Source organism: Ursus americanus, chromosome 8, assembly GCF_024610735.1.
Source record: "Ursus americanus isolate L20-20 chromosome 8, mUrsAme1.1.p, whole genome shotgun sequence".
In the NCBI taxonomy this organism is placed as follows: domain Eukaryota; kingdom Metazoa; phylum Chordata; class Mammalia; order Carnivora; family Ursidae; genus Ursus; species Ursus americanus.
Genome location: NC_142134.1, coordinates 6,806,470 through 6,826,855, shown reverse-complemented (window position 1 = coordinate 6,826,855; position 20,386 = coordinate 6,806,470).

Below are 20,386 nucleotides of genomic sequence, written 5' to 3'. Positions count from 1 at the left end.
CAAGTGTTTGTCCTTCTACGTACTTGGCACAAAGCCACGCAGAGAAAATGTCTGTTAAATAGAAGTATGTGAGAATTCCCTTATCCAAGTGTGTAGGCAAAATGTGCAGTACTCATAATACGTTCTTATTTTTACATATTCTCCAAGCTTTTACTGCAAATATATGTTGCAAAAAGTACAGCATTTAAATTACAATCTGTTGTGTACTTTCTGTTATACTGCTCTGAATAAATATCTGAAACGCCTTGAGTGCTGAATGCCAAAGATGATTGAAATCCCTCTGAGCCATAAATTTAAAATGTGTTCTCTGTGGTGGTGAAGATTTTTGCATTGTGTAAAAGATATAATTGGATACTCTATCCTGAAAGAAAGGATAAATATTACAGAATTCTGCATATCTAATTTCCCTCCTTTTAAAAGTGGAAATAGGTTGTATCAGCTACATGAAAGTGGAAAATAAAATGTAAAATGATACAAGTCAACATCCATTTTGTTTTTTCTTCCTCTGATTCAAGTAGCCCCTAATTTAAACTTTCAGACTAGCAGCTGACTTTTTGTTGATGCTATTGTTAAGTTCAGTCTAGCATCTTAGTGAATGAAAGAGAATTTCAGTCTGTTGAGTGAGGAATTAGGTCCTCCTGAAATTTCAGAGTCTGCCAAACCTCAGAGACTCTGACCTCCTGCTACTACTGCCAAATCATAGCAGAGCCGTTTTTCAGTGGTTTTTCAAACAGGGTTAGCCAAAGAGATGAGTAGGCATTATACTGCTGCTTAAAACCTGTTATTTCAAGGGCACTGAATAGGCTAACAATTTCCTAAACATTTCCCAAGCATACTAGAGAGAAACAAGCATTTAGAAAATTTATGCTTAGTCTTTAAAAGCTTTTAGAGAGGAAAAAGTCATATTTTATATAGGTAAGTAATTTTTAAAGTAGGAATTTTAAATTGCTGGGTAGTTAATCATTAAGAATTGGTTTACCTGGTTTAATTACTCCATATAATCATCTATAAACAGAGTCCTAAAAAGCATGTGTTTGCTAAGAGGAGATAAATCAGTGCAAGCATTAACTCCTCCTGGTCACCGGGACAGCAGCACACAAGAGTTAATAGGTGAATAACAGGTGTAGGATGAGTGTGCAGGGTATAAAGTGGTAATGGGGAAGCAGGCAATACAAGAGCAATGGGAAGAAGCTGAGGGCATTTTTTAACCTCAAAATTTTTTCTAGAATCAGCTCAACTGCCAGGTAAATGAAATGGGAGATGGTGTGTGTGTGTGTGCACGTGTGTGTTTTTAGGATCAGAAATAATGTTTAAAATCATCCATTTCAAGAAATACTGCCAATCAAATGGAAGGATGACTGACGTGTTTGTTCCATTGGCAGATGGTTTAGATGTTGATTTTGTTCGTGTATAAGCTGTTTGGCTTGGGTGTCTACATACTTCTTTTTGAAGGTGACTAAAAATCTCTGCACCTGCCAAGTCTCATATTTAACATTCAACAGTTGGTGGTGCTGGCAGGAATATCATTCAGAGATAAAAATCTCTATTAGTCATGCTATTTTAGGTGGACTATTATCAAAACCTAAGCAAATGGCAACCTGGATTAATTCAGACTTAAATTCAAGGTCTGATTTTTGTCCTTTGAGCTGCTAAGACACTTAGTTTAATACTTAGCACTTAATCGACTTCACAAAAGCATCATAGCGATGTGAATGGATAATCTAAGTCCATAATAAACAGTGTGATTTTTTACACTTTAATAACCACAATAACGTGCAAATGTAGAAATATTGGTCGCCCAAATTTTGGGAGCTGCTTTTGTTTCAACATATTAAGCCTTCCAATATGTTGTAATAAATTTTTCTGTATTTTTTTAGTTTGTAAGTTGTATCATAATTGGGCTATATATTTTTATTCAGACCATATATTTAGAGACATCTGATTTCAAAAAAGCAAACAAAAGTGCCTTGTAAAAATGTCATATTGGTTATATCATGCCTCCACATACCATCATAGACCATTGATTAAAATGTGATAGCCTTTTTTAATTAAAGAGGGAATCAAACATCACTGATTAAAAGTAGATACTATTTTAATACAAATGTATATATCATACTTTTAAATGCATTATGTTTACACAAAAACTATTACATCTCTTGAAGATTTTTATCTATTTTTTTTTTGTCATACCAGAGAACAATGTTCAATGTAATAACCGCGGCTGTTTTAGCAATTAATAGCAACTGCGTACCAGGCAACATGCTGAGGGTCAGGAATAAAACAGTCAAAAAGAAAGTATTTTTCTGCTTTGGCGAAGTTTGTGGCCTAACCATTCATTTAAGATAACCGTACACAGGGATGGAGGCAGCCATTCTTTACCACAACTGTTCTGCAATGTTAACTCTATTGCCATGCTAAAGAAATAAAATGGCTTAACATATTGAATTCCATTTTTTAAGAATTATATTTTAAAAATAGCAAAACAAAATTTATTGGTTAAAAGTGAATTTCACTTTTATGATTCTAAAATTGCAAGTTGGTCTGATATTTAATTACTGCCAAAAAAGGAGTGCCAATCAACCTCACTAAAAAGCAACCTCATTGTTTTTGTTAGATACAGAGTGAGACTTTTTTGACTTATAACTTAATTTTAGACACATTTTTGACTCATTTATTTACTTCTAGATATGATTTGCAACCCAGCTTATCCTGCAGGGCATGCCTGGAAATTGCAGTGCTCGAGGTTAAGTGGTCTATAGAGGCCATGCTGGGTTTTGTAATTGCTCTGAGTATTCAAATATACACCATATACTTTTTTTTTTTTTCCAGGCTGGAATTATTGTGGGCAGAATCAAGAGGCCTTTTTTTTTTTTTTTTTTTTTTTTAATCTCTGAGTTAACTGCAAACTTCCTGATGAGGAAATTGGGACCAACTTTTCCCAATGGATATTTCTGAGTAGAAATGGGGTAGCTATCACCCCAGCTCCCTCTAAGGTCCCTCCTCCTTCCTTCGAAATGCTGGTCTGCTCCCAGGCCACATAGCAATAAAATATGTGGCTCTGCTCTTCATCGGTAACACAAAGTAGTTACACTCCCAGCACTTGTTAGGGAGCCCAACTACAAATTACTGCCGCTCGCTACCCATCAAAACTTCAGCTAAGAAAATGATATCTGTGGAAGGTTTCCTGAAATGTAATTCAGTCCACATAGAGGAGCCATTAACACCCACCCATGGATTATGGCTGATGAACAGAGAAATGCACACCTAGACAGCCAAATGTCATCCCCCAGAGAACCACCTCTAGGACGTTGTGCTTTCACCTTGGCATTGTGCCCTGGGCCTACACTGAAGGACTGTAACAAACAGCCCCATAAAACTCCTTGATGTAGTTGCTACAACAGTTTCTTGAGGACACTGTTCACTCTGTCACAGTGTCCTTTTTATGAGGACTCAAAGGAGGAATTTTTCTCTGGACTCTGTGCCAGGAATAATTGGGTTTCTTCTAAGCAACGGGTGAATTTCCTTTTTATGGGCACTGGGCAACTTGTTTCCCCTAATGTTGCCTTCTTTTCTTTGACTGCTTTGAAACTCAAGAGTCAAGTATGTGGCCTGCCTCAAGCAAATGTAGAAGCCCTTATGGCACTCTTGAATTCATCTTATGTTTCCCTCTTTTGCTTTCCTTTTTTCTCATCTCCTCCATTATCTATTTATTTTTTTACTTCAATTATCTAAATATATAAAAGCCGCCCTAAATTCTTTTCTGGAAGAAGATGTGATAAATAAGGAAGATTAATGACATGAGATAACAAACAGCATACATTTTCCATTTTCCCATTTGAGTCTTATTTTTTGACTGAGAGACAAGAAGCCAGCTTTTCCCCCAGGAACAAAAACAAACAAACAAAAAAATCCCTTATTCTTAGCTTCTAATTATAAAAGGACTCATTGGATGTAAAGGGGAAAAAAAAAAGATTGAGGCTGTGAAATGAATCTTTTTCCTTCCAGTTGCAAGACCACATAAAGAATTCTCAGAGCTGAGAGGAACAGAAGAGAAAAGAAAAGAAATTAGAGTAAGAAGCAATGTCATAGCCTGTCTCTGCTCACATCCTCAGCTCACAGGGACTAGCACCTATCCTGTCCTGACTGGAGCTCTGGCAGTCAGCAGCCTCACTGAAGTGATCAAGAAAACATTCTAGGGGCACCTGGGTGGCTCAGTCTGTTAGGCGTCTGCCTTCAGCTCAGGTCGAGGTGGAGTCCCATGTCAGGCTCCCTGCTCAACAGGGAGTCTGCTTCTCTCTTTCCCTCTGTCCCTCCACCCTGCACATGCTGTCTCTCTTGCTCACCCTCTCTGTCTCGACTAAATTAAATGAAATCTTAAAAAAAAAAAAAAAAGGAGGAACTTCTAGAGGAGTAAGAGTAACCACTGACACCTAATGCTTGTGGTCCTCAGACTGGCAGAAAGGAGCAGGCAGTTCTTTGGCATCCAGACCCAGGAAGATATCGTTAGAGCCTCAGCGGCTGGGCTCAGAGGACAGTGGTGAGGCTGGGGTTAGTGCAAGAGAGCTAGCAGAACAAAGGCCACAGGTGTGCCAACACTGAGAACTCTACTGGGACGGTCCACCTCCTGAGAAAAAGACCAGTGTGGACTTTGGATACAGGGAGGCAGGACTGCTCCCCTCCAGTGATTTTGCTGGTGACAGGTAGGTCTCGGAGCATAGACACCGAGCAGGATGAGAAACAGCAGGATAGCCCCAAGAACAGGGAATGAAAATGAGACTGCGATAAACTTAAAATGAATGACAAATACTTGTGCTGATGAAGGAAAACCCATCAGAACCTATGTTAATTTGCCATAGGCAGGTTGATACCTCAGTGTAAGGAAATTATGAAGGGTAATATTTGAAAGTTACATTTTTCAATTTGTGACCAAGATATGTGTCTATTAAGTAAATAATATTCATATTTGAATGTATATATAACTCTAATCTAGATTCTCTTCCTACCTCTTTTTTTAGAAATTGTTCTTTCTGGGGGCGCCTGGGTGGCTCAGTCGGTTAAATATCGGCCTCTTGGTTTCAGCTCAGGTCATGGTCGCCGGGTCCTGAGATTGAGCCCTGCGACAGGCTCTGTGCTGAGCATGGAGACTACTGAAGATTCTCCCTCTCCCTTTGCCCCTCCACCAACCTTTCCCTCTCTTAAAAAAAAAAGAAGAAGAAAAGTTCTTTCTGACGTCAGCAGTCACATAGTGTAATGCGGCTGTATCTGAATTCCCATTTCCATTTTCTGTTTTTAGGCTCTGCGGAGCAGTTCCTGATCACCAGACTTCTGGCTCACATGGCACGGCCTTCTCAGTCTTAGTCCGGTTATTCCTCTCCTATGTTTTTACTGTCATAACTTTGTATGTTTGCTATTCAACCTTAAATGTATCTTCTATTTAGCGCCTGGGTGGCTCAGTCGGTCAAGTGTCTGCCTTCCGTTCAAGTCATGATTCCCAAAGTGGTGGGACTGAGTCCCGCACTGGGCTCCCTGCTCAGTGGGGAGTCTGCTTCTCCCTCTGTCTCTACTCCCAACCTCTGCTCGTGCTCTCTCTCACTCTCTCCCAAATAAAGAAATAAAATCTTTAAAAAATGTATATATTCTGGCCTTTCTCTTTCTCTTACATTTCTTATTGCCGGGAATCGCCAGCAATCCCCATACCGACAGATGAATGATGACTCCAAACTTTGCTGTAAAGAGAGGAGAAGGCAATAGGGTCAACACTCAGACAAAGACCCTTTGCTCTTCTTTGCTCCCGCTTTTATTGGTACTTCAGGATAATCACAAATCCTTATCACTGTTTCTCAGGCAAGTGCTGTGTAACAAGGGTTCTACTGGAACTGGGAGGAGCTGTTTACGGGAAAGATGTGATATGCTAATCTGAGAGCTCTGCTAAACATAGCCTAGGGGACAATGCACACATCTCTTAGATCAGGGGGCGGCTGCTTGGGCTGAGAAAGCTTTGGGGATGGCAACTCTCCGTGGCGTTCCAAAGGAAGAGCGGTCACACAGGCCTCCGCATTCCAAAGGCTTACGCCCTACTCGGAAACCTTCCCTCACCCTCAGCAGCCTCTGTGTCACATTTTAGTGATTCAGGTATTACAGCCGATTTCATGCCGTACAGTAACCCCAACACCCTACAATGGAGATTTCATTCATGCTTTCAGTTCCCTCTCAGGCAAAATGAGATACAAATCTTTATTTGCAACCATATCTCTTTCAAACTCATATTCCAAACCCTAAATTGCTACCCGGATATTTCTAACTATGTGTCCTGTTTATAGCCTCAAACACGGCATATTGAAACAAATGATCCACTTTCCCTAAAGCCTAATTCCGTTGCCATGCCTCTGACTGATACCAAGTTACTACCAGTCCTTCAAGCTCCTGAACAAAAATATAAACGTTGTCTGTTTTTCTCTCTCACCTACCATATAAACAAGTCACTTTCTTGCCTTCAGCCTTACATCCAAATCTTTTCACGACAGTGATTTCCCCAGTATACGTTAGCCTCCAGTTCCTCCATTTCCATAACTGGCTGTGGTGCAAAGAACATAGATTTTGGTGTTCATATGAATCTGGGTAGACTACCTTGTAAAATTTTGAATAAATTACTTAAAACTTAGTTTCATCATCTGTAAAATGGAGGTCAAAATAGCTGCCTTACGAGTTTTATGTGAGCGTAACCTGAAGACTTAGTGCGAGTCTAATGTACCCACTTAGGAAAATCAACCATCTCAATGATTCCCACAATTGCTCCTTTCTTTCACCACAAGCTGCTAAGGATTACTGCAGAAAATCATACAATTCTGCAAATTTGGGTCACAAAGAGTAGCTAGGCTCCCAATAATAATTCATTAATTTTTTAATAGATTTTATTTATTTTGGGGGGGGGGGCAGCAAGAGAAGCAGACTCCCTGCTGAGCACGGAGTCAGATGCAAGACTCATTCCCAGGACCTAGGGATCATGACCGGAGCCAAAGGCACTGACTCAGCCACCCAGGAATCCCTATAATTCACTATTTTTTTAACCAGCTTCTTCTTCCCCTTTTACTTTCAGAACAATACTGAGCCTTCATCATTCTCCATCAGCTGTCTTACCTGTTCTCATTTCATGTAATCTCAGGCATGTCTTTTGGCTTCAACCTTGCATACACAATTGGGTCTGTCTGGTATCTCATCTCCCTACTTTCACACCAATAACTTTATCTAGCTATGCCCCCGTCTTATTCCCTTGCTTCCAGTTTTAATTTTTTTTTTTTTTTAAGATTTTATGTACTTGACAGAGAGAGACAGCGAGAGAGGGAACACAAGCAAGGGGAATGTGAGAGGCAGGAGCAGGCTTCCCGCCGAGCAGGGAGCCCGATGCGGGGCTCAATCCCAGGACTCTGGGTCACGACCTGAGCTGAAGGCAGACGCTTAAGGGCTGAGCCACCCAGGTGCCCCTGCTTCCAGTTTTAGAAACAGAATTGTCCCTCCCTTTGCTCAATGTCAACCCTTCCCCTCCTCTTTTGATCAATTTGATACTATCAAATTTAGGAATTTGTTCTATTAATAATGCCTTTTCTCTGCTACATCCTGAATTTCCATGTCCACTTACTCTTTTCCTTAATCTTTAAACACATTTGAATCTTCTCATCCTAAAATGTCCCTCATTGGTCTTTAAGACCTAAACTTGGGCCACCATGCTAGTCCTCTTTTGCCATTCCAGGAAAAATTTCTTTAAAGGATATTCTTTATTCACACTATGTACTTACTCAATTCTATATTTCTTAGCCTACTGGAATCAGACTTGCTTCTTTACCCATCCTCTAACTTAGATCTTATCTGGGTGTTGAATGACCTGTCTATTTTTAAACAGGCTTCTCTGCTGAATTTAAATTTGCCTCTCATCCCTTCTTGAATTCTGTCTTCTTTTGGTTTCCATGACCCTGCTCTTTCCTACTTCCAGAACTGTTCCTTTATAGTCTCTTATGAGCTCAGTCTGCTTGGTGCTTAAGTGTTTACCTGAACTACTCTCGAATGAAAGCTCATGTGTTTTCATACTTGAACAATCACTTGTATGCAAAGAATTACCAATTACATATTTTTGTTTTCGGTCTTGAGCTCTTCATTGAGCTCCAGCCCTACATATACGATTCTTGCCCCAATTACTCAGCTACACATCTCCATTTAACTCTTCCACAGACACATCAGCTTCAACATATCCAAGAGAACTTAGCATCTTTTCACATAACCTGCTCCTCCTTTTTCATTTCCAAGTTCAGTTACTGATACTGTCATTGCAATAATCAGTTCCCTTCATCAGAAACTAGGTTTACTCTTTTCGCTCCTGCATCAAATCAGTGACTGAATCCAATATTACTAAGTTACTAAATGATTTCCAGTTCATTATGCTTTCTCTATTCCTAGCATCAATGATATTATTCAAGCCCTTAACATTTCTCACCTGACCTAAAGAATATATTCTAAGTAATAAGCACACGAAAAACTAATAAAGTGGCATAGAGTGAACACTAGGAACTGTTTTGCTTGTGTTCAAATACTAACTCCAATAACTTACTAGTTCTGCAATCTTAGGAATGCATACAACCTCGCTGTCCTTCATTCTCTCTCCATCAGGGAGGATGTAGCATCTTTACCTGGTCAACTGTTATTTGTTTATTCCTCAAGGCTCAGTTAAGACATCACCTGTTTAAGGATCCCTTCCCAGAGATATCAAGTTAAATAAAAAATCCCTTCTCTATAATATCTTGATATACTTTGTAACCTCTACCTAAAGTTTATTATATTTCAATCTGTTCTGCTGTTATACGTGTTTGTTTAATGAAAATTAGCTTGTTTATGATTGTTAAATAGGGGAATGGTATAATATAATGCAGGTATCAACATAATGTTAGTTCATTCATAACTTTTCCAAGCCTGTTTTTATTTTGAAGAGATCAAAAGCAAACTTTCTCACCGTTACAGATAACACGTTAGTAATACATCAAAACCTTAAGGAAAAAGCTGAAACTCTAAGTGCCTTACTCTAGGCAATAGTTTAGTTGCTTCAAAAAGTGCTACACTTTCCACAACATTCATTAATCTAGGGAATTTGAAAGTGAAGATGACATAACTATGAAGGCATTTCTCATATGTTAAATACCTTGGGAAAGATTGTTAAATTTTGATATATCTGGTCTGTTATGAGTGAATATTTTCAAAGTCCTTAGAAGGAAACATAAGTGCAAGAGTTAAATATCAGCAAAGAATCAACTGACTTTGTTAATGAATGCAAATGTCAGTGGACATACAGCTGTGCTTCTGTTTTTGTTAAGATTGTCATTGCTTTTGTTAGTACTCTGCTTTTAACTTTACATATGCTCTGCATGGTCTGCCCAATCCTATTTTTTCCCTTTAAGCCCTGCTACTTTTAATGGAAGTTTTTCAACACACAAGTGTTTTTCAGGAACATATCTATGACACTATTACAGGAATGCCTGCACATTAAAAGGATGCATCTGTTGTCCCATTAATCTGTGATTTCCGAGAGAGAAAGGACCATCAGGAAATAGCATTTGTACCGTCATTCCCTAACTTAATAATGTTCAGTGAACTGAATGAAACCACAGAAGATGCTGAATAAATGCTACTTCTTTTTTTTTCCCTCATCTACTGTCTCCTTTTCAGTCTCCCTTAAGCTCAACCAAACACAATTTGTATGCAATTTCCATGACAAAAATACTTCAATCACTTATATGGTAAAGTCTGGGTCTCCTAACTTGAGTACTAAGGCTGTAGTCACTCCGAATTTCCTGTGCCAGTCAGTCAAGTCAGCTTGCTATGTTCTTGCTACACAATGTGCATTTATTTGCTCCCTTATTTTGCTCATGCCCTTTTCTCACCATCTTCCCCAGAATGGACTCTCAACTCCACTCTACTGATCAATGTCCCCAGGTTGGCTGTAGTACCACCTCGTCTCACTCTCTTCTCCTTGAAGCAGCTCTTGTGAAAATACGTAATGTGCATTTGTCATTAACTCTTACATACTGTTATCAATCTTTTTGTTAAATATGGTCTAAAGAGCAATGAAGTAGGCCTGAATCTTACATTTCTTAGAGTTTTACAGTCCAAGACAGAAACTTATATTTAATATAAAGCTGTTGATTATTTTTAAAAAACTAAAATAAAACTAAGAGAGCCGGAATAAGTCATGTTGGACTGACGTGAAAATCTAGCAAATCAGCAAAGCATGCTAAGAGGTTGTTGTAATATGTGTACATGCGAGGTTTTGTAGAACTGAACTCTCCTTGTGTCATTGGGAATGAGAAGGAAGAGAAGGAAAGAAAAAGGAAAGAAGGGTAATAGAATTACATTAGGTAAATAAAGAATAAGGATGAATAAAAAAATGAATCTAAGGTACAAGGTCCAATTAATAAGAAAAAAATGGTCACATCACTGAAACAGAGGAGGTTAAAATTTACTATAGAAAAAAAAACAAAGAATGTGTTTTTTTTCCCTATATTCAGGATGATGTGCAAGGGGATGCAATATAAAACTACATTGATTAAAATTTATATCCTTTATTCTTTAATCCTTTCTCTACCTTGCCTCATTATCTGTGAACTCTTATTAACCCTGATAACTGATGTTCACCATCCCAAACCAACAGTTGATAAAAACAAATAAAATACCCTGAAATATTCCATACACATTCTACCCATGTAAACATTCCTAGTGCGAGAATCATTTGAATCCAAAATATGCTCAGGGTGCCCATGGGTAATTTAAAATTCATTTTAAAATTCCCAGTATATTAAGTCTAAGCAACAAGTTAGAATTAAACTTTTAAAAAAAATGTAACTAACGTATGACCACTTGACTCTGAATTATATAATTTAGGTAAGAAATTATTTTAGTTCACAACCACTCAGTTATTTGATTTAAGGATTTTTCCCTTTTTTTCTGAAAACCGGATGTAAAAGGATAGGAGCGTGTGTTATATTCACAAAATAATAATGTGAACCATCTCCTTCATTTCTTTTAGACACTAATAAATATATCAAGTTGATTTAGAAAATGACTACTTCACAGAACTCCCTGAACTATGTGCTTATTTTGTTTTATATGTATTCCCCCAAAATCTGTTCATTGTACAGCAAAATAATTTTAATTGAAAATCAAGAAATTAGAATTATTTCAAATCATTACATAAATCTGGAATGAATGAAACAATCAGATCTGACTGCTTCTAGAGCCCAAATTGATGTGAGTTGTGATCTATGCATTTCTTATTTATTTTTAGAGTGGAAGCTAGAAGATTGGCCCAATACTCCTAGAAATGCATAGAATTCTAAAATCTTTTAAAATATTTTTTTGTTGTTAAGTGGAGTGATGCTGCCCTTAATTGATACTGTGGAATTATCCTAATACAGTCACTATTTTGTCATTATATTTTTAAGAACTTTGATTTTAATGTGTTTCTTAGGCTATCTGTTAAGACTTCCTTCTGGAAGTCTTTCCTATGGAAAATCTTATTTTCTGCGATAAATCTTCGAATCCACAATTCAAATATAAAGCAATTGGGATTATTCCTCTCAATCAGTCCTTGGAAGAAGTCAAAGAAACAATTACATTTTGTTTTGTTTTGTTTTGTTTTGTTTTGTTTTGTTTTGTTTTGTTTTGTTTTATTCTAGGCACGCCTTTGAATTTCATTATGGTACTAATGAAAACTGATACTGAGCGGTCAGACTTGTCATCCGTTGTGCCTGAAGCTTTATAGACATTAGCTCATGTAACCCTCCCAAACTCTATGAAGTAGCTAAGAGTATCATCCCTATTTCATAAAAGAACAAATCAAGAGTTCAAAAAGTTCTATAACTTGCCCAAACGCACATAATTAGAAAGCCGTCTGAGTGGTATTTAAGCCTGTGTCTATCTTAAACTATAAACCTTATCCCATCTTGTGTAAAGGAAGATAATTATCTTCTCCTTCAGTTTTTTCCAGTGAAATTTATTTAACTTTATACTGTACTTTTTATATATGTCTTCCCTAATCATAGGCTGCTCCTCTTCATGATGGTGTCTGAAACTACAACTGAAATATAATTTGAAATGTTATTAAGGAAGTACTATTAATTCCAAATATCTTTAAGATTACGCAGTAACATGCGTTGTTCTGCTTCTCTCGGCTCCACAATTTTAATGTCGTTAGTCAGAAATATTCAGCGTGTACACTCTCATTCTCGCACACTCCAGGAGACTGTTGAAATCAAGGGAGATTTTTCATTGCTGGGAAAGAGGTCTGAGCGAGAGTTAAGCTGGTCATTTCTCAACTTACAGATGATTAGTTACAACAGTTCAACTAGAAAGTCATTGCCCAGGGCAGTGTTCAAAGGGGTAGATTCTATGATATAAACTGGCAGAGGGACATTAAAGCAAGTAGCAGAAGAGGGTCCTTTTGGGGGGGAATGTGGTAGAAAACATGAAAAACAAAATGTACTTTGAGAGTCTCTTGGACCTGATGGGAAGGCCACCCATGCAAGTCCCCTCCTATTGTAACTGCACAAAAGAGAGCACCCTCCTTGTACATTTGCATCTATTTCATGTTCTTTTTTTAGAGTAATGTGATTTAGCAGTGGTGTCTACTGGATAAAAAGAGTCTGATTAATGTGTGGCACTTCCTGTTAGAGCCTATACTCCCATGTAAGTGATGGAAGACCCTCACATAATTGGATCTGAAATGGAATAAAATGATGAAAAATTTAGCACAGCCTTTGTCTTTATATGCTATAGTGGGGACAGCTGAGAGGTCAGGATACTTGGAAACGATGAGGGGCATTTTAGAGTCTCTGCTGGTAAAAATTTGTTTAACAGAGGCCCATGATTAAAAGGAACGTGTATCCTGCTGTGGCACCAAGGTACCGGAGAGGGGATAATAAATTGGTGCCATTGACAAGATGTCATCTGTTATCTGCTTTAAAATGTCAGGTCATGTCATTGTGGTGAAATATTTTCTCTCTTGATGTATGTCTTACAAAGCAGGTTCAATGTTTGGCACTATTCTATTTCAATAAAAGAAAACAGCTTTTAATCTGGAAAGCACTGTCACCAGGAGGAAAATAAGGTCATCGGAGACTCTTATTTGGCCATTTCTCCACAATCCTCCATTAGCACTATATTTCAATAGCCCAGTTGGTCCAAATTCTTTCTTTAATTTATCTTTTGAGGAGTGTAATTATCCATCTGCTCTCTTGGCCAAAGGCAGGGAGAAAAAGGGATTTTAAATATTGTAAGGTTACAAAAAGGCCAAAACCTGGTAACTGCACATCCTTATGTGATATACTCATGAGATTGCTTGATTCTTCATAACTCTTTCTTTCCAAAAGTCTCAGAGTACAAATATAGAAAACAAAGCTGCCCTAGAGTATATCAGTTAAAAGTAAGTGAAAAGAATTTTAAAAGACAAAAATGAAGAAAAATACGGAAGTTATGTGTTTGTGGGCTTATAATACTGTTACTCTGATAAATAATTTCAGTTACTATGAAACATGAATGAAGTAAAACACAGGACATTAAAAGACTCAGTAAGTTGTTTTCCATTTCTTGTGTATCCACATTTTCAGTATAAACTCATTATGGTGACATTGGACAGAATATGTTTGTCTTGCACATACTAAACCACGCTGGTATCTTGAATTATGGAACCATGTTCTCATTGAGCTGGATTAGTACAATCCATTTTGGATGGTAGGAAACAAATGACCCAACAAAGGACTAAATAAGAAGGTGTCTTATTTCTTTTTGGATGTATCTTACACAAAAGTCAAAATTACAGGTGTTGAACTATAAAACCAGATAAAATGAGAAAGAGCAAAAATAGCTCTGACCTACTACTATGTCATAAAGAAAGTCACTATAGTTGTGCTGAAGACCTATAGGATGGTATAAGAATAATATTTTGCATATAACTCAGCATAAACATTTTCCTTAAGGATCCACATATATTTTTCCAAATGACTTTTAAAATGCAAACTAATGATTTTATTTTTTAATTCTTCCTATTGAAGTAGAATTGATATATGATGTTATATTAGTTTCAGGTGTACAACATAGTGATTTGATAATTTTGTACATACTCAGTGCTCAATATAGTCACCATCTGTTACCATATAATGTTACTACAATATTATTGATGATATTCCCTATGCTGTACTTTACATCCCTGGGACTTGCTTATTTTGTAAATGGAAGTTCATACCTTTTAGGCTCCTTCACCTATTTTGCCGTTCCCTTTCTTTGCCTATCCACTTCTCCTCTGGCAATCACCAGATTGTTCTCTGTATCTGTGAATCTGGTTTGTTGTTGCTGTTGTTGTTGTTGATTTGTTTTGTTTTTAAGATTATACATAAAAGAGAAATTATATGGTATTTGTCTTTATCTGTCTGACTTATCTCACTTAACATAATAACCTCTAGTTTCACCCCTGTTGTCATAAATGGCAAGATCTCATTCTTTTTTATGGCTGAGTAATATTTCACTGTGTGTTTGTGTGTGTGGGGGGGTGTACCACATCTTTATCCATTCAGCTAACAGTGGACACTTGGGCCACTTCTATGTCTTGGCTGTTATAAACATTGGGGTGCATACATCTTTTTGATTACTGTTTGATCTTTATCTGCATATGTACCAATAGGGAGGATTTCAGATTATACTCTTTGATCTGCAAGGATATCATGGAGGAGATCTCAGAGACTTAGTGACGATTATTATGAAGAGATGAAAAGGTGGGCTAACTGACACTCAAATCCCACTTCAGACCAAGTGATAATTTGTTGTTGTTGTTCTTTACATTTTTTTTAAAAAAGGCATTGGTCAGGGCACCTGGGTGGTTCAGTCGTTTAAGTATCTGCCTTTGGCTCATGTCAGGGTCCTGGGATCGAGCCCCACATTTGGCTCCCTGCTCAGCGGGAAGTCTGCTTCTCCCTCTGCCCCTCCCCCCCACTCATGCTGTCTCTCAAATAAATAAAATCTTTTTTAAAAAAAAGGCATGGGTCTGCTGTTAAAACTGGCTTGGAAATAAAAATCTTTTTATCAGGAATCAACTACATAGATCAGTGTTGCAAATTCAAATGCTCACAGTAGCCAGGCCAATCCCTTTCTGAACCAGATGGTGGAAATGCTCTGACTGAATGGAGCTACGGTGCTGCAGCTCACTCTTGTCGCACCGGACTCCACATTTACCAAACGCAGTGCCAAATCTCATTTTTCTAGTTTACAATTTCAGATTTTATTCATGGGAAATCTTCTGGGTGTTAATACTGACAAATGATTCAAATTACATATATGTAAATATATATGTGTGCATGTATGTAGTCTCTATATATATATATACATATGTATGTATACACACACACACACATACAGGCTAAACTAAACTTACCTATGAGTAGTATGTGACCACCTTTTAGTTGCTGTAAATTATTTTTCAAATTACTGAAGTGTGTTTTTTCAGAACTTTTTGTAGCAAATAAGTTACATAGAATGGATTTGCATTACTCTTATCATATTATAAACCAGAAGAAATTGAAGAGGCGAATACAGTTGAACAGAGATCCAAATGAACTTACACAACCTCTAATCATATTCTGGAACCCAGAAAGAGAAAGGAAATTATTCGCCTCAGAAATACCATCTTCCACAAGCTTAGCAATTGGTGGGAAGGGTATCATAAGCAAATACACTAAAGGATAAGAACATTCATGAAAGATGACTGATCTTTAAAGACTTCTGTACACACAAGAAAAATCTTCCATATGATAATGAGTGTATCTAACTCCCTCAGAGATTGCATTTAAATGAATTTCCTATGGTGGTGGCAGCTGCTCCTTCCGTTATAGTTAAAAATATCAAGTGTCTATGTTCTTTTTATTCGAAATGTCTACATAGTTAACTAATTTAGGTGAAGATAAAACTGTGCTGAATCCATGCATTAATTCTTTAAGCTTGTTAGTTTAGTGCATAAGAACTATGGATATCTATTTTTAAGAGAAAAAAAATAAGAAATTTTACACAATAACACTTAAGTTACTAAAGAAATGTAAACCTTAAAGGGATTGGACTTTGAAAATATAAAGAATGTTCAAATATTCTTTAATATATCTTTAATGTAGTTTAATGAAAATAACAAATTGTCTGTAAATTCCACAGAAAAACAAAGGCCAACAGTGTAAACTATGGAGAAGGGATGAAATTTGCACAAAGGTGCCTGATGTGGCAGAACAATTTATTGAAACATTCACTTGGATTTTGCTCAGATTGCTATAAACATTTTCCCTTTCTGATTTCAAGAAGGTGGTTAATGTTATACATGGGGGCTGAAGAGTGGTCAGTTCCAAGGAAGGTATTTCTGGGCACAAGGATTTAAGTGCTCTCCTAGGTTTTGTTTGTAAAAGTTATAGAATTCCATGGAATTGTCTCAAAAGGGAAAGAATGTAGAAAGCAAAGTTTACTAATGAGGAAAGGTTGGGAGAAACTCCCTTCCAAAAGTATAAAAGTCATGGGGTTTTTATGAGTCCCGTAACATCCTGCAAAGGCAGGATCTCAGTGGAGAATGGCTCCATGATACACTTAAGGAGGCTGGACATGGGAAACCAAGTATCACCACCTTACAAGTCAATGGTGCTTGAGCTTGACATCTGCATTATTAAGACTTAAGTTGGTTTAGACACAGAGCACATCAACTATGACCAGAGTAGACTGAAAACCAGACGACCCTTCCCCAAATGTTCTGCAACCCATAGGAACCTAAGAAACATTGTTCATTTGTCCATGCTTGTTATCATTTTATTCTTCCCTCCCAAACAATCCTCAGTAAACTGCAGCTTGGCTCCTGGCTTCACCCTCCTATTACCACTGCTTTAGTTAAGATGGCCAAAACTTGGTTTGTTGCTAAAACCAACAGACACTGATCATTAAAGGATTCTTTGACTTGCCACTTTTTCACATGGTCTATAGTTCCTTTCTTGAAATGTTCTCTCTCTCTCTCGCATTCTGTGATTGTGTATGTGTGTCTTTTTTCCTCTTATCTATGGGTAATCCTTCATAGGCTCCTTTCGAGGCTTTCCTTCCTATACCCGTTTCGTTAAACAACGATTCTTCTTTCCTTATGCTGACCTTCCTTGGCACTCTTTCCTTTTCACTCCACATGTTTTCCTGGGTGATCCTACGTTTTCAGTCATCTGTTTTTTTTATTCATTAATCATCTCAGTTTAAAGATTTTATTTTTTATTTGAGAGAGAGCAAGTGCGCAAGCACAAGGGGGAGGGGAAGAGGGAGAGGGAGAAGCAGACTCCCTCCTGAGCAGGGAGCCTGATGTGGGGCTCGATCCCAGGACCCTGCGATCATGACCTGAGCTGTAGGCACACACCTAACTGACTGAGCCACCCAGACACCCCTAATCATCTCAGTTTAAACATTACTTGCTCCAGGAAATTCTTCTCGAAATTTTAAGTCTAGATTATCTGCCCTCTTATGTGATGTTTTAGAACTCAACCTTGTAATATCATTTATCAGAGTCAACTGTAATTCTTGTCTCCCATACTAAACAATGAGCATCTCAGTAAAAAAACTAATAGTGTTCACTTTTGCATCCCCAAGAATAGCAGTGTCAGACATGTAATGGCTACTCAATAAACATTTACTGATTTTTTTTTTTAAACATTGATTGAAATAGTAAAACAGCTTCAGTATTTCTCTATCCTTATGCCATGGGTTATAGAGAGATAATGTCTTTTAATTTTTTTTCCATTTTCCTTAGATCCCAGAAGATCCAAAAATCCTTGTATTCCCCTACTGTAGCTGAAGCCATTTAATGCAGTCTTTCCTCCACTGTCTAAGATCAATCCTCAGTTTAAGCTGGTTAGAGATGGAGCTATAAGGTGATTGTAGAAAGGCAGGAGTGCAAGGACAAAAGAATCTAAATTGTACTAACTGTTCTCTGGTTTCCCATCAAATTATCCTTCCAACTGTACTAACTTTTCCTTTCTGCTTCAATTTTTAAACACTTGACTTCTGCCTATCTGTGCATTAGCAATGACTTAGTGTCTCAGTCCCTCAGGAACTGTCCCTGCCTTACTCTTGACAGCCTCTTTCCTACGATCAGAGCTGCTTAAATATTATCTCCTCAGGGAAACCTTCTATAATTCTATTGACTAGATTATATATATATTTGCCATATGGTCTTATAGCACAGAATGGGATTTATTCAAAATATTGTAATACCAATAATATTTATATAATTATGTATGTATAAATAGTATTTGTTTATCTCCGTCACTTACCTGTTGGCTCTGTGAAGGCAGATATGTCTACCTGTTCACGACTCTTACTTTGAGTCCCGTAGCATGAAGTATGGCACATAGCAGGTATTCAGTAGTATACAAGTAGTGAATTAATGAACCCAGCCCTTTGGCTGGGGGCATATTTCTCTCTGACACATTTCCTAAAGACCAGCTGTCACTCCTCCTCCAGGTCTTAACCTTTGGATCCTCCACCCACCTATTGCTGCCTTGGACTAATCCAGGGCCTGGCACTCACTGCTTGTCTGAAACATAGCTCTTTGGGGCTGGGTGTGGATTTTCTCTCAGCACCTAAAGTTTAATCTCTTTCTCTACAATAGTCATCTAATCCCAGATTTCAGACGGTCTCAGTCTGGTTTGTTCAGCCACAGTTAATCTAAGTTCCATCTAGTTTTGCCTACACTGAGTCAAATGGCTTTCGTAACTCAGATATTGGATATGGTTTGAGGGAAAGTGCTACTACTACTTGGGTCGTATTTGACATTCCTGCACATTGAGAAATGCCATGATGAGGCAACTAGGTGATTCTGTTTTAAGCAAGATTTCCAAGTAAAAAGCCAGTTCAAAATGTTTCCCTCTATCAACACAAAGTGATAATAACATGCTAATATCTGCAGAGAGAATGAATTGACAAAGAAAACACAGATATAGATTCCAGAAAGACAGAGGGTTTCTGCATTCTGTGTAGAAGTAATTATAGCCTTCAGAAATCAGTTGTTGAAATGCTGATATTTAAGGGGGGTAAGCTTTGAAAAAGTAAAAAAAGACTAAGTATGAGTGAAGATACAGTCAATAATGTACTCAGTTTATTTTAGGCTTACAGTCTTGTTTTGCAATTACAATTGACATTAACTAGACCCTCTGAACTAAGAAGCTGTAAACTCACCACCCCTTTTATCATTTGTATTTCTGCATCTCGGCTATCTTGTGTCCTGTGTTTGGTAAAAATTTCCTATATGTGATATAAAGCCATGCAATTATCAATTGTAAGTTTATGTTTCTTGGAAGTATGGATTGCATAAAATGTACCTTTTGATTTTGTTAACTTAAGTTTAATAAAATTACCAGGTTTTTGAGAACTTAAACCATTTCTCTGGGCACTTAGTGGTATAAAGACTTATTATTGAACCTTCTCTTCATGAAAAGGATCTTCATTTTTAAAGACAGGATTGCTTCTGCAGCCTTTTGAAATAATGCCCTCAAAGAGATTTTCGGCATTTAAAATAATTTAAATAAAAACAAAGTAATCACATAGATTTTATCATTATCTCAGAAAGATTCACCAAGCCTAGTTCTTTCTTAAGAACCTAAACAGTTCATTATTTATTTTATCTCCTCAGAGGTAGATTGACATTTGCAATCTAATATTTCCAAAGGCTTCCACGCACACAAATATTTCTAGACAAAAGTATCTTTTTATGACGAGATCATTATATCACTGAGACTTGCTTCAACACACCTCATTATATAAGCATACCTGCAAGTTGATTACAGGACAGTATTTCTGATCCAATCAAGGGTGCCATAAAAGAATTTTGTGATCATAACAAAAGTATGTATGTCATGATGAGCTCACTGCTTAAAGAGATCTTATAGTGAATGTATTTGTTAAGAATAAAACAGCTAAATGAGGGGGCACCTGAGTGCCTCAGTCAGTTGAGCGTCCAACTTTGGGTTTTTGCTCAGGTCATGATCTCGAAGTCGTGAGATCGAGCCCCATGTAGGTCTCCATACTCAGTGGGGAATCTGCTTGAGATTCTGTCTCTCCCTCTCCTTCTGCCCCTCCCCTTGCTCACATTCTTTCTCTCCCTCTCTCTAAAATAAATAAATAAATCTTTAAAAAAAAGAATAAAGCAGCTAAATGAGTGGCAATTTTGGTAATAAACACAGTCTGTATTTTCATCCATTACTGTCTACACAAGTTTAAGTAGGTAGAATAAAAAGGAATAATAACAATATATTTACTTTGATCCCTTGTTCATCAAAAATATAAATATAAATTATTTATT